This window comes from Narcine bancroftii, chromosome 2 (assembly GCF_036971445.1).
Source record: "Narcine bancroftii isolate sNarBan1 chromosome 2, sNarBan1.hap1, whole genome shotgun sequence".
Classification (NCBI taxonomy): Eukaryota; Metazoa; Chordata; class Chondrichthyes; order Torpediniformes; family Narcinidae; genus Narcine; species Narcine bancroftii.
Genome location: NC_091470.1, coordinates 118,473,005 through 118,484,917, shown reverse-complemented (window position 1 = coordinate 118,484,917; position 11,913 = coordinate 118,473,005). Strand labels below are relative to the sequence as shown.

Genomic DNA, 11,913 nt, shown 5'->3' with positions numbered 1-11,913 from the left:
CATGGCTGATCTGGTGATAGGCTTATCTCCACCTACCTAGCTTTTCCTCATATCCCTTAATTCCCCTACTCTGTAAAAATCTATCCAACCTTGTCTTAAATATATTTACTGAGGTCACCTTCACTGCTTCAATGGGCAGCAAATTCCACAGATTCCCCACTCTCTGGGTAAAGCACATTCAACATTGCATGAGAGTTCCAGTAAACATTTGCATTCAGGTTCGAAGTAGGTTCGGGATGTCATCAGTTACTTAGGAAATAGAGGATTTAAGTTTTGAACTGTTTAGAAAAATAGGGTAAATGAAGCTGTTGTAAATCTTGTATACTGTATTAAAAATAGAAAAATTACAAGAATCCCCTCTTAAACTTTAAGATGTACCTTTAAACTCAGACCCTGCTTTCTTTTCAGATGAAGATCCCAGGCCCGAAACACTGGTCACCCTTTACTTCCTACAGATGCTGTGTGACCTGCTGAGTTTCTCTGGCATGTTTGTGTGTGGAATCCTGCTATCAAGTGCCTTATTTGACTGGGTATCAATATTTGAGGATGCTTGTGTGATGCAGTCTGAACCCTGCTGATACAATCAATCCTGTCACATCAATGACTTCCTCACACCATTAAGATGAATATTCCATGTCAGAAGGTAGGGAACAAAATGAATTGTGGCATAAACAATAACTCACAAAATTACTTCCAAAAACTCATAAAATGCACCAATTCTGACGTATCGGTGCACTTTGCTGTATAAATGAACTTTAATTCATGTTGCATTGTGAGAGAGAAAGGGATCAGCTCTCAGAACCCCACTTGCATGAGATAGTCGACAGCCAACAACCTCCAAAGAGAGTCTGCCAGATTTGCTGCAGCTGACATCCTGGTGCCATATGGAGCAAAGACTGCTTTACTTGGGACCAGGAAGTCAAGCTGGAGTACTAATCAATGCCAGCCATAATGTATTCTACACCACATCAAGAATGCAAGATGGGCAGTCCTTAACCTGACTGAAAAGCTTGTCCTCTAGGAAGGGCGAAACTGCCTGCGACATTACATCCTCATCGATATTGCAACCTCGTTGCACCACCTGTTGGCTACTGCTTAATTCCAGGGAAGGTTCCTTGAAAGCATTCTCTTGTACACAAGGTGAACTGTAGCACAAGATGGGCAGTCCTTAACCTGACTGAAAAGCTTGTCCTCTAGGAAGGGCGAGACTGCCTGCGACATTACATCCTCATCGATATTGCAACCTCATTGCACCACCTATTGGCTACTGCTTAATTCCAGGGAAGGTTCCTTGAAAGCATTCCCTTGTACACAAGGTGAACTGCAGCACAAGATGGGCAGTCCTTAACCTGACTGAAAAGCTTGTCCTCTAGGAAGGGCGAAACTGCCTGTGACATTACATCCTCATCGATATTGCAACCTCATTGCACCACCTATTGGCTACTGCTTAATTCCAGAGAAGGTTCCTTGAAAGCATTCCCTTGTACACAAGGTGAACTGCAGCACAAGATGGGCAGTCCTTAACCTGACTGAAAAGCTTGTCCTCTAGGAAGGGCGAAACTGCCTGTGACATTACATCCTCATCGATATTGCAACCTCATTGCACCACCTATTGGCTACTGCTTAATTCCAGGGAAGGTTCCTTGAAAGCATTCCCTTGTACACAAGGTGAACTGCAGCACAAGATGGGCAGTCCTTAACCTGACTGAAAAGCTTGTCCTCTAGGAAGGGCGAGACTGCCTGCGACGTTACATCCTCATCGATATTGCAACCTCATTGCACCACCTATTGGCTACTGCTTAATTCCAGGGAAGGTTCCTTGAAAGCATTCCCTTGTACACAAGGTGAACTGTACCACAAGATGGGCAGTCCTTAACCTGACTGAAAAGCTTGTCCTCTAGGAAGGGCGAGACTGCCTGCAACATTACATCCTCATTGATATTGCAACCTCATTGCACCACCTATTGGCTACTGCTTAATTCCAGGGAAGGTTCCTTGAAAGCATTCTCTTGTACACAAGGTGAACTGTAGCACAACAAGAGCAGATCGCTTTGAGAATGTTGTCTCTGGAATGATGTAACTCAAAAAGATGGGGATGCCTTTTTAATGATTCATGCCCTTGCATACAATGTAATGCCTTGTGAATCAATAGGAAAATTTAAGGCCAACCTGCAATGACCTGCCTGTCGCTGCATGTTTACTTTCTGTGTTTTGTGAACCAGCATCCCAGGATCCCTCTGCACTCTAACAGTTATTAGTTTTCCATCATTTAAAACATATTTTGTTTCTCTGTTCTTCCTTTCAAAATGAATGACCTTTACCCATCTTCATCCTTCTTGTCCACTCTCCAATTCTGCCACTAACCCCATTGCTCAGGAGTTTCTCCAACCCGGTCAGCCCTGTTGTAATGAGGTCATCTTTTATTTTTGTGCCTTATTAAAAGCCATTTGAAAGTGGCAATCCACTGTAAATCATCGGTTCCTCCTTTTCCACCTTTCCAGTCATGCCATCAAAAACGTGATTGATAAACAAGGCATTTATTATGTGAAGTGTTGCCTCAAGAATGCTGCCAACAATATGAGAAGACCATCTCCCTGGCCATGAGCTCTTTTCTCTGCTACCTTCAGGCAGAGGGTTCAGGTCTGAAAGTTCAGCAACTCTTGGTTCAAGATCAATTTTTCTTCAATAGCTGCAGTACACAAAAGAATCAGAATTTATTGTCATGAACAAGTCACAGAATTCAGTGTTTGCAGCAGAATCAGAGTGAAACCATTCATATTATAACCATCTGACAACAATAATATAGAAAAAAATAACAGTGCACAAAAAGTAAGGCAGTGTCTTTAGTTCACTGATCTGTTGGCAGTGAGGAAGAAGCTGTCCCTGTGCTGGTGAGTGCTCGTCTTTAGGCTCCTGTACATCCTTCCCGACAGTAGCAGAGTGAAGAGGGCATTTAATAAACCACATTACACAAAATTTGTTTTTGTCTGCTGTAAGGCAGACAGATTCACCATCAGCAGAACTTACCGAAGAGTCTCTTATGGTCAGAGAAGCAAAAGAGAGTCCCCCCCCCCCCAGAGTCACCATGGAGTTGCCTCCAGCGTTCCTGCAGCCACAATGATTTCAGTCCAAAGCATCTGTCTCCCTTCCTCCAAGTCCCCACTAGAGGACCCCAAAACCCAGCAGCAACAGATAGTCACCAAGAAATATTGTAATTTAAACAAATGTTGCTATTAATTATCTTTAAACATGAAAACAGGATCAAATGTTAACTTATCACTATTAACTTAACTAACTTAACCCCCTTCTAATTCTAAGTGCACAGTGTGTAATGTGTGTGTAAGTTCAAAAAAGTTCTTTGATTCACAGTCCAATCTCACTTCTCATTCCTCTAAGTTCACTGGTTGCAGGCAATTCTTATACTGTGCACCAGGCTTTGGTGCTTGAAAGGTAAATGGTTACCGCTCAGGAAGGTTCTTATTGGTTTTTAGAGGGAGATTTGTTGTTCCAGGATACTAACTGATACCTTCTAATCAGCCTCTTCAGTGTCTTGCCGAAGAAACTTGCCCCATCAGGGTTCTCCAGATAATAACCTCTTTTTATCAGGTCACCATAGAGTTCCTTTTTGTTTCCCTTATTTCAAATGAAACATTAGGCAATCAGTCCTCTCTTCTTGTATGAACCACAAGGGCTTTGACCAGACTGAACAAAGCACTCACAACCCATCTTCCAAATGGGGTTTTCCACAAGCTTGCCAGCTTGTCCTGTTCTAGTCCCAGCTGCTGCTGCTGACTGTCGCACTGCAAAACTCATCCCCCTCTCTCTCTCAGAGAAAAGACTGTTTGATTACCTCTGTGTTGGGCACTATCAGTAGCCCAATAATAATGCAGACAGAAGATTGAAGGGAACGATAGGCTTTATTAAGCAAGAGACTGCTGGCCCGGGTCTAGCCTAGGAAAATAAGCGGGAAGGAGAGGGGACTTGACCTTTATGGCCAGGGGTGACATGGGAAGGATCAAGGGAGGAGCTAAGATAGGGAGACACCCAGAGGGCGGGCCAGCCAGTACCATATCACCACACTCTGCTTGCAAAACCACATGACCCTCTTAGAACAGAAAGCAGCACTTGGACAGCCTGTGGCTCCGAACCTAATCCTCTGAGTTTTTCATCTGTTGCTATTCAAAACAACAATCCATTAGTGAAGTCCTTTGGACACTCCCAAAAGCTTTTGCAAAGGCATTCGGAGCCAGCCTGTCTGGCTTGTGCAGAGCTCCAGTATTTTAAATGAGATCTGTTTTGAAGTGTTTGTATGTGACCTACACTTTATCTACCCAAAACATACAATATAAAACACAACATATTCTGTCACGTGAAAAGAATGGTGGCGTTGCCTGGGCTGCTGTAATGGCACTGCTGCTGGTGCAGACCTGTAGTAACTGAGGAATGGGGACACAGTGCTCCACTGCCTAGTCCAACTTCCAACAGCTCCGTACAGTCATTAAATGGCCTGTTAAAGTAGGTGATGGTGGTTTGTTTTCAAATCCTGCAACCATGGGGTCTTCACCCAAGATGGCCAGGAGGGGTTGCAGACTTCTGGAAAGTGGTGGACTGGTGCAGGACACCACCACCCATTTGAGAAGGAGAAATAGAGATGATCCACATACTTTGACCATGGTGGTAGACCAATGAGGGGCTCTGAGACCTGAGAACACACAGGTGGCGGACTGTTGGTGACTCGAGAAGAGGAATCCATGCAGGTGGCGGGCTGCAAGCGACTGTGGTCAAAGATCTCACAGTAGGCTGTGGACTGCTGGAGACTGGCTCAAGGCTGGCTGAAGGGATACCAGGTATTGGAACTGTAATGCGATAGGGTACCGAGTTTGCTGAAGGGTTCCTGATCATGTTGGAGGTTTGGATCTGGAGCTCAGGTTGCCAATGGTTTGGACTAAGGTCTGTGTGGTTGTAGAGGCTGTGGGAGTACTGGAGGTGAATCCACAGATACTCAATGACTCTGGGGTACCTCTCTTCCATTCACAGCCACAGGGCCATTCTCTGTGCTAGAAACCTGATCACTGTGGCTGGCACCTGGTAGTTCATCTCCTCAATAGTATTCAGAATGGTACATGTGTTATTCCCCCTCTGCCTCTTGAATGATCAGAGTTAATCCAACTCCAGCTCCAATTTCCCAATATGGTTTGGAAGGAGCTGCAGCTGGATGAACCTCTACATGAGATAGAGATCTCATTAACCTCGTCTGCAGCTCCCTTACATGGGAAATAGATCCCGTTGGTCCCATGTACACCTATAATGATTAAGGTGAGGAGCTTTTGAAAAACTGGTCACGCATGTGTTTATGCTCAGGGGAGCATTTTGGTGACAATTTGCAAGGTGCTGCAGATAAATTGTTCACATTGGATTGTGTTGAATGCTAAGGCCAGCTGAACTGCAGGCAGCAATGACCTCTGAGGAGAGAGGGAGTGGTGCATGTAAATCTGTATGCAGAGGTTACATTTAAGAAGTTAAGGGTTAAAACTGGGACAGGTACGGAATACAGAGGTCACATTACAGTATAATATTTTGCAGAATGACTCAGCGTAGATTTGGCCATCATTGCACTTATGTTTAAATTTTAAATTTAATTTAAAAAATGTTTTAAATTTAGACATACAGCACGGTAACAGGCCATTTTGGCACATGAGCCATGTTGCCCTATTACACCGAATAAAACTACAACCCGCAGTACGTTTCAAACAGTGGGAGGAAACCAGAACCCCGGGAAAATCCCACAGTCACGACGAGAACGTACCAACTACTTACAGACAGCGCAGGATTTGAAACCCGGTCCCAATTGCTGGCGCTGTAACGGCGTTGCACTAACTACTATGCAACCCATGCCGTATAGTGGTTAGCTCGTGTAGTGGTTATATATTTATTTGTTTGTGGTATTTAGTCAGCTTTAATAAAGCTCTGTGGCCATCAACTAGTTTCCCCCAACCTGATAAATCCAGGCCAACCCCAGAGAATTAGAAGCAGAAGAGAAATTACCTTCATAGTCATTACCAATGTCTTCGAATATATCCACTAAATAGTGTTTTGATGACGTTGAAGAAGGGGAGTTGAGAATTCAAAACATTTGTTAAGAATACAGAACTTGTGAACATCAGAAAAAACAAAAATGTTTATTTGATATAAAAAAGGTGAAAAGGATATATATATTTATATATTAAAATCACCATGTTTGAATTTTCATCAGGATGTCATGCTGAAACAAGTAATTGGGGTTGAATGTTGGAACAGAACAAATTTCAGAAAGCTGGCGACAAATGGGAGGGGTGAGCGGTTGCACTTTCTGTTCCTCTCCTGGGAGCAAAGGGAATGATTTCAGTCGGCTGGCTGGATTACTTTGAGTGCATCCCATCATTAATGGAGCCATGTACCTTCCTATTTTCCAATATTCCGTGAGTGCCTGTCTGTGAGAATCAGGGTTTGCTGCCAATAACTTGAAGAGATTTATCGGTTCTGCTTGCAGAAGCTTTTCTGAAATTTGCTCAGTATAGATTTGATTTGCCATCATGAATGGGTGAAGCTGTTTCTCCTCTAAGCATCTCCCAAGGTAATCCAGGACATTCCTGAGCCTGTGTTCCAGGTGACATTCATGCCAGTTTGAAAATGGCTGGCTTATTAACTGATGCATCAGGGCAGTCTTCCAATGGTAAGACCCAAGAGCATGTTGCTGGTCTGAAGAACTGCCCAGCTTTTCACTCACAGACAATATTTCGAGGCACTTGAGGTGGCAGCTGTTTCTCGGGACATATTTGGTGATGGTTTCCAGAAACCATTTCTCACAGACAGCACAGGAAATGTGCCAGTTGAGAGTGGAGAGGGGAGTATTTTCGGGGCCACCTGAAAAACCAGATACAAGATAGATCTCAGAATCCTTCATCCTTACTACCGGGAAGACATTTATGTGGATGGTTCAACCCGACTCATATTGGATTTTTAGACCACAGAAACTAGCAGCATTGTAGAAGGTCAGTTCAAAATCATATTGTTGACATACTTTATTCCAGGATTTTGCAAATTCAGTCTTGAATCATTCCACCACTTTCTTCGAATCCAAATACTGCTGAGAACATATAATAGAAGTGAGGTAATTTGCACGAATGTTTCTCTGTGAACACACCAAAGACCATCTCCTTCATGTTCACTGGTTTTACATCGGATGCCCAAGTCAGTGGTGTATGCTGTAACTTTGAGGATCCTGCCGTAATTCTGATTATCAGAGGAGATGGATCTCTGGATTGAAACAATATCCGCCCCGGGGAAACATAGGGACCAAAATATCATAAACCAATGGTGTCTTGCAGCTCCATTTTTCAAATTGACTCCCGATGCCCATACATTCTCCAAGGATGAGATCAGTGTCCTACTGACTTGGGTTCCGACAGGATTTCAATAGATTGTCCATAAAACTCTTCACAAAGGTGCTCATAGGCTCTTGGCTCACAGTTTGAATGGAGATGTTATAAAACTGATCAAGCACACATTTGTCAGGAATATTCAAACAGTTGCTGTCAGTTCTTTGAGGACATTCCTTCATGATTTCCTCTTTCTCCTCTTCCGCATTGTAATAGTCTTTGGGAAGAGGTGGCCAAGGGTTCCCTCCACTGTAACCTATGAGCAGAACAGGACAGCCTTTCAATTCACCTCAATGGAATGTTCCACTTTTGGAACTTGCCTCATCTCGGCAATCTGCTCGTCCCATTCTTTGTGGAGCTGCTCCATCTCCAGCCTATATTGTTCTTCATAGTTTTTAATCCGCTCCTGCACTTCCTCTGGTTCAGTTTCGTCACTGAGGAGCCGTGGATGGTTCAAGTTCCCCATGATCACCAGCAGAACTACGCTGTACAACCATGATAGGGCTGTCATCCTGTGAACAACAAGCAAAGAACAGATACAGTTAATCCCCTATTATCCAGAATGCATGCAAACGACAATAAATCAAGGAACATAAATAAATAAAAACAAATTAAAATAAATATAAAACTAATAAAGATTTTGTGACAGATTATAGATAAGTTTTTGGGAGATCAATTGGGGAGGTGTTTTAGTGTAGGTCATATACAAACACTTCAGAACAGATCTCCTTTAAAATACTGGAGCTCTGCTCAAGCTAGACAGTCCAACTCCAAGAGCTTTTGCAAAAACTTTGAAGAGTGTCCAAGGGACTTCACTAATGGATTGTTGTTTTGAAAAGCAATCGATGAAAGAACTCAGAGGAGCAGGTTTGGAGCCGCAGGCTGTCAGGGAGTGCTGCTTACTGTTCTAAGAGGATCGTGTGGTTTTACAAGCAGAGAGGGAATCAAACAGGCTTTTCTCTGACAGACAGACAGAGAGAGAGAGAGAGAGAGAGAGAGAGAGAGAGAGAGAGAGAGAGAGAGAGAGAGAGAGGTCAGTTCTGCATTTTACAGTCAGCAGTAGCAGCTGGGACTGGAACAGGACAAGCTGGCAAACTTGTGGAAAAACCCCATTTTGAAGAAAGGTGTGAGTGCTTAGTTCAGCCTGGTCAAAGCCCTTGTGGTCCATATAATAGGAGAGGACTGGCTGTCTAATGTTTCACTTGGAAAAAGTGAAACAAAAAGGAACTCTGTGGTGACCTGAAAGAAAGAGGTTATCATCTGGAAAACCCTGATGGGGCAAGTTTCTTTGGCAAGACATTGACGTGGCTGATCAGAAGGAATAAGTTTGTGTCCAGCAACCAACAAATCTCTCTCTGAAAACCGATAAGAACCTTCCTGAGCAGTAACCATTTACCTTTCAAACACCAAAGCCTGGTGAACTTCATAAATATTAAATTCTGTGCACAGTATAAGAATTACCTGCAACCCGTGAACTTGGAGGAATGAGAAGTGAGATTGGACTGTGAATCAATGAACTTTTCTGAACTTACACACACATTACATACACGTGCGCTTAGAATTAGAAGGGTGTTAAGTTGGGTTAGTTAAGTTAAAGTGTGATTCTAAAAGTAAGGATTCTCTGAAGTAACACATAAACCTTTAGTGAAGATGGGAGCAAATATTTAGCCAGTGGAGGGCCTTGATCATGCTTTACTCATAGCAGCTGTTTGAATAAAGTTGTGTTTGTATAAAATGACATTGCCCTGGATGAAAAACCGGTTGATGTCACTCGCCATTGGGGTGACTCTCTTAAAGTGTCTCCTTATTCCTGCTTGGTAAGAGTCTTTATCTTTCCAGGTATATTCCGCTTTACAAAATTAGAGCTTACCTAAGGAATCTTTTGCAAACCAAAATGACGTAAAGCAAAGAAACAATTACTATTAATTTCTATGGGAGACATTTTTGAATATTCCCAGACCCAAAAAGCCCCACCGAACCATAGCAAACAACACATAAAACCTAAAATAACACTAACATAGTTAAAACAGGAATTATATAATAAATATACAGCCTATATAAAGTAGAAATAATATATGTACAGTGTAGTTTCACTTAATAGAATCAGGAAGACAGTATGCTTTGACCGCCGTGCCAGCCGCCCTGTGACCGCACTGCCAACCACCTTGTGACAACTCTACTGGCTGCTTTTTCGTAAAAGCGAAAGTCCTTTTCTAAAAGTGAACACAGGTTTCTTTATAAAAGCAAATTTGTGTAAAGCAAGTATTCTTAAAGAGGGGTATACTTGTATTGGTACATTATAAAGGATATTAGTAAAGCTTTATCTGTAAACTTGGGGGAGGGGGGTTAACTATGTTGTTGGTGAGGCTTTATCTGTAAACTTGGGGGAGGGGGGTTTAATTATCTTGTTGTTTGTCTTTTGGGCGGCTCCGTGGAGGGGGAGGAACCTGCAGATACAGTGACAATTAAATGTTTCCAAAGAATGTGACTGAAAATAAAGTAACTGTTTTAAAGTTTATATATTCATGCAAGTGAATTTTTTCAGTGTAAGTACAGTACAGTATCTTTGTCTTTTAAACTGATTATTCTTAATGAAGGAGTATTAGTTAGACAGTAAGAGTGAGCTGCAAGCAACCGGATAACTCGTTTATCTGTCATTTACCAATCCCCATAGATGCCAGACACAAGGGTTTTACTGTATTCAAAGATGCGTGTAGAATTCACAGTGGTAACTGCATTGGCCTGTCTATCAGAGACTCTGCTCTATGAGGAGCCGGCAAGTGTCTCATCATTTCATCTTCCATTATTATTGCAGAATGTATGTGCCAGTTGGTGTCTCCCAGGCCCACCGCTGTACTCATGTTGCAGCCGTACAAAACATTTGACCCACCATATTCTTCCCTTCCTTCTCCTTTCGGAGTGACCTGCTCCCCAGTCACTTCTCAGCTTTCTTCTTTCCTACCCACCCACCTGGATCCACCTCTAATCTGAGGCCTGTGTTCCTCCTTCTGCCTCTGCCCCTCCCCCCTCCTCCTCCCCCCCTCCTCCTCCCCCCCCCCTCCTCCCCCCCTCCTCCTCCCCCTCCTCCTTCCCCCCTCCTCCTCCCCCCCTCCTCCTCCCCCCCCTCCTCCTCCCCCCTCCTCCTCCCCCCACCATTGTATCCAGACACCTGCCTGTTTATGTTTCTACCTGACAAAGGGCCCAGATCTGAAACGTTGGTTCCCCTTTAGTTCCTGTGGATGCTGTGTGACCTGCTGAGTTCTCCAGCACGTTTGCGTGTGTGGGAATAAATCGATTTCAAGTCAAAGACCCTGAGTCAGTTTTTTATTCTCATCATTTTACCGACAAAGTACATTATGTCCCTCAAAATATTTAGTGCACATTACCAAGGAACCAATGTTTTCCCTTGTTATTGTTAGTGATCAGAGAGACAATAAGGCACAGTGGCAGAAACAGGCCATTCAGCCCATTGAGTCTGCACTGCCATTTAATCATGAGCTGATCCATTTCCCCATTCAGCCCCACTCCCTTGAGTTCTTTCCATAACCTTGATGCCCTGGATATCCATGAATCCCTGCCTTAAATAAACCCAATAACCTGACTTACACAGTTGTCTACGGCAACAAGTTCCATACACTCACCCTCTCTGGCAAAATAAATTCTTCCACGTCTCAGTTCTAACTGGACACCATTCAATTCTGAAATTGTGCTGTCTTGTCCTTGACTAAATATCTTGGGAACCAACCTTTCTACATCTACTTAGTCCATGCCTTTCATTTTTCAAAATTGTTCAGTGAGATCCCCCCTCAATCTCCTAAATTTTAACAAGTAGAAGTCAAGAAGTATCAAATGCACCTTTTATGATACCCATTAATGCCTGGAATCATCATTGTGAACTTCCTCAGAACCATCTCCAACTCCAGCACATCCTTTCTTCAGTGAGGTGTGCAAAATGTCTCACAATACCGCGTGAGGTCACACCAGTATCCTTGCATTTAAATTCTAATCCTCTCGAAATGAAGATGAATATTGTTGTAGGAGAGGAGTTGGGTGATGGAGGGTCAATAAACAATTAAAACGCATGCTTGAAGGGTTTAGACTGAGAAAATAAGAACATTTCACACTTCTGTAGAAGGAGTTCAAACTGAGGTGACGAAGGGGGATGGGGTGTTTGTAACCTGGCCTTAATGCAGCATCTTGATGCTGTGTCCTGGACCGCCCTGAACGCACGAATCCCCAGGCCAGGGAGGCACCTTGATTCTGCTATCCCTTACCTGCTTGATTGTTGGCCCCAAGCACCACTTCACAAGGTGTAGGGGCCTGAGTTTGCACTGCCAGTACTGGGAGGCACCATCTCTGCCTGTAAACACTGCTGAGGTGGGACAATACCACACTCTGTGACCTCACTGGCTGTACACATTTTAAATATAGCTGCCTGAGCCCCTGAAATGTGTACTCTAGCCTCCCTCATGGTCCAAGGGAATAACTTGATGGG

General features: G+C 43.5%; 1 pseudogene; it reads right to left on the bottom strand.

Annotated features, from left to right (window-relative positions):
• Positions 1-2,538: 2,538 nt before the first annotated feature.
• On the bottom strand, positions 2,539-11,678 carry LOC138752927 (inositol 1,4,5-trisphosphate receptor-interacting protein-like 1; annotated as a pseudogene).
• Between the last annotated feature and the right edge of the window lie 235 nt (positions 11,679-11,913).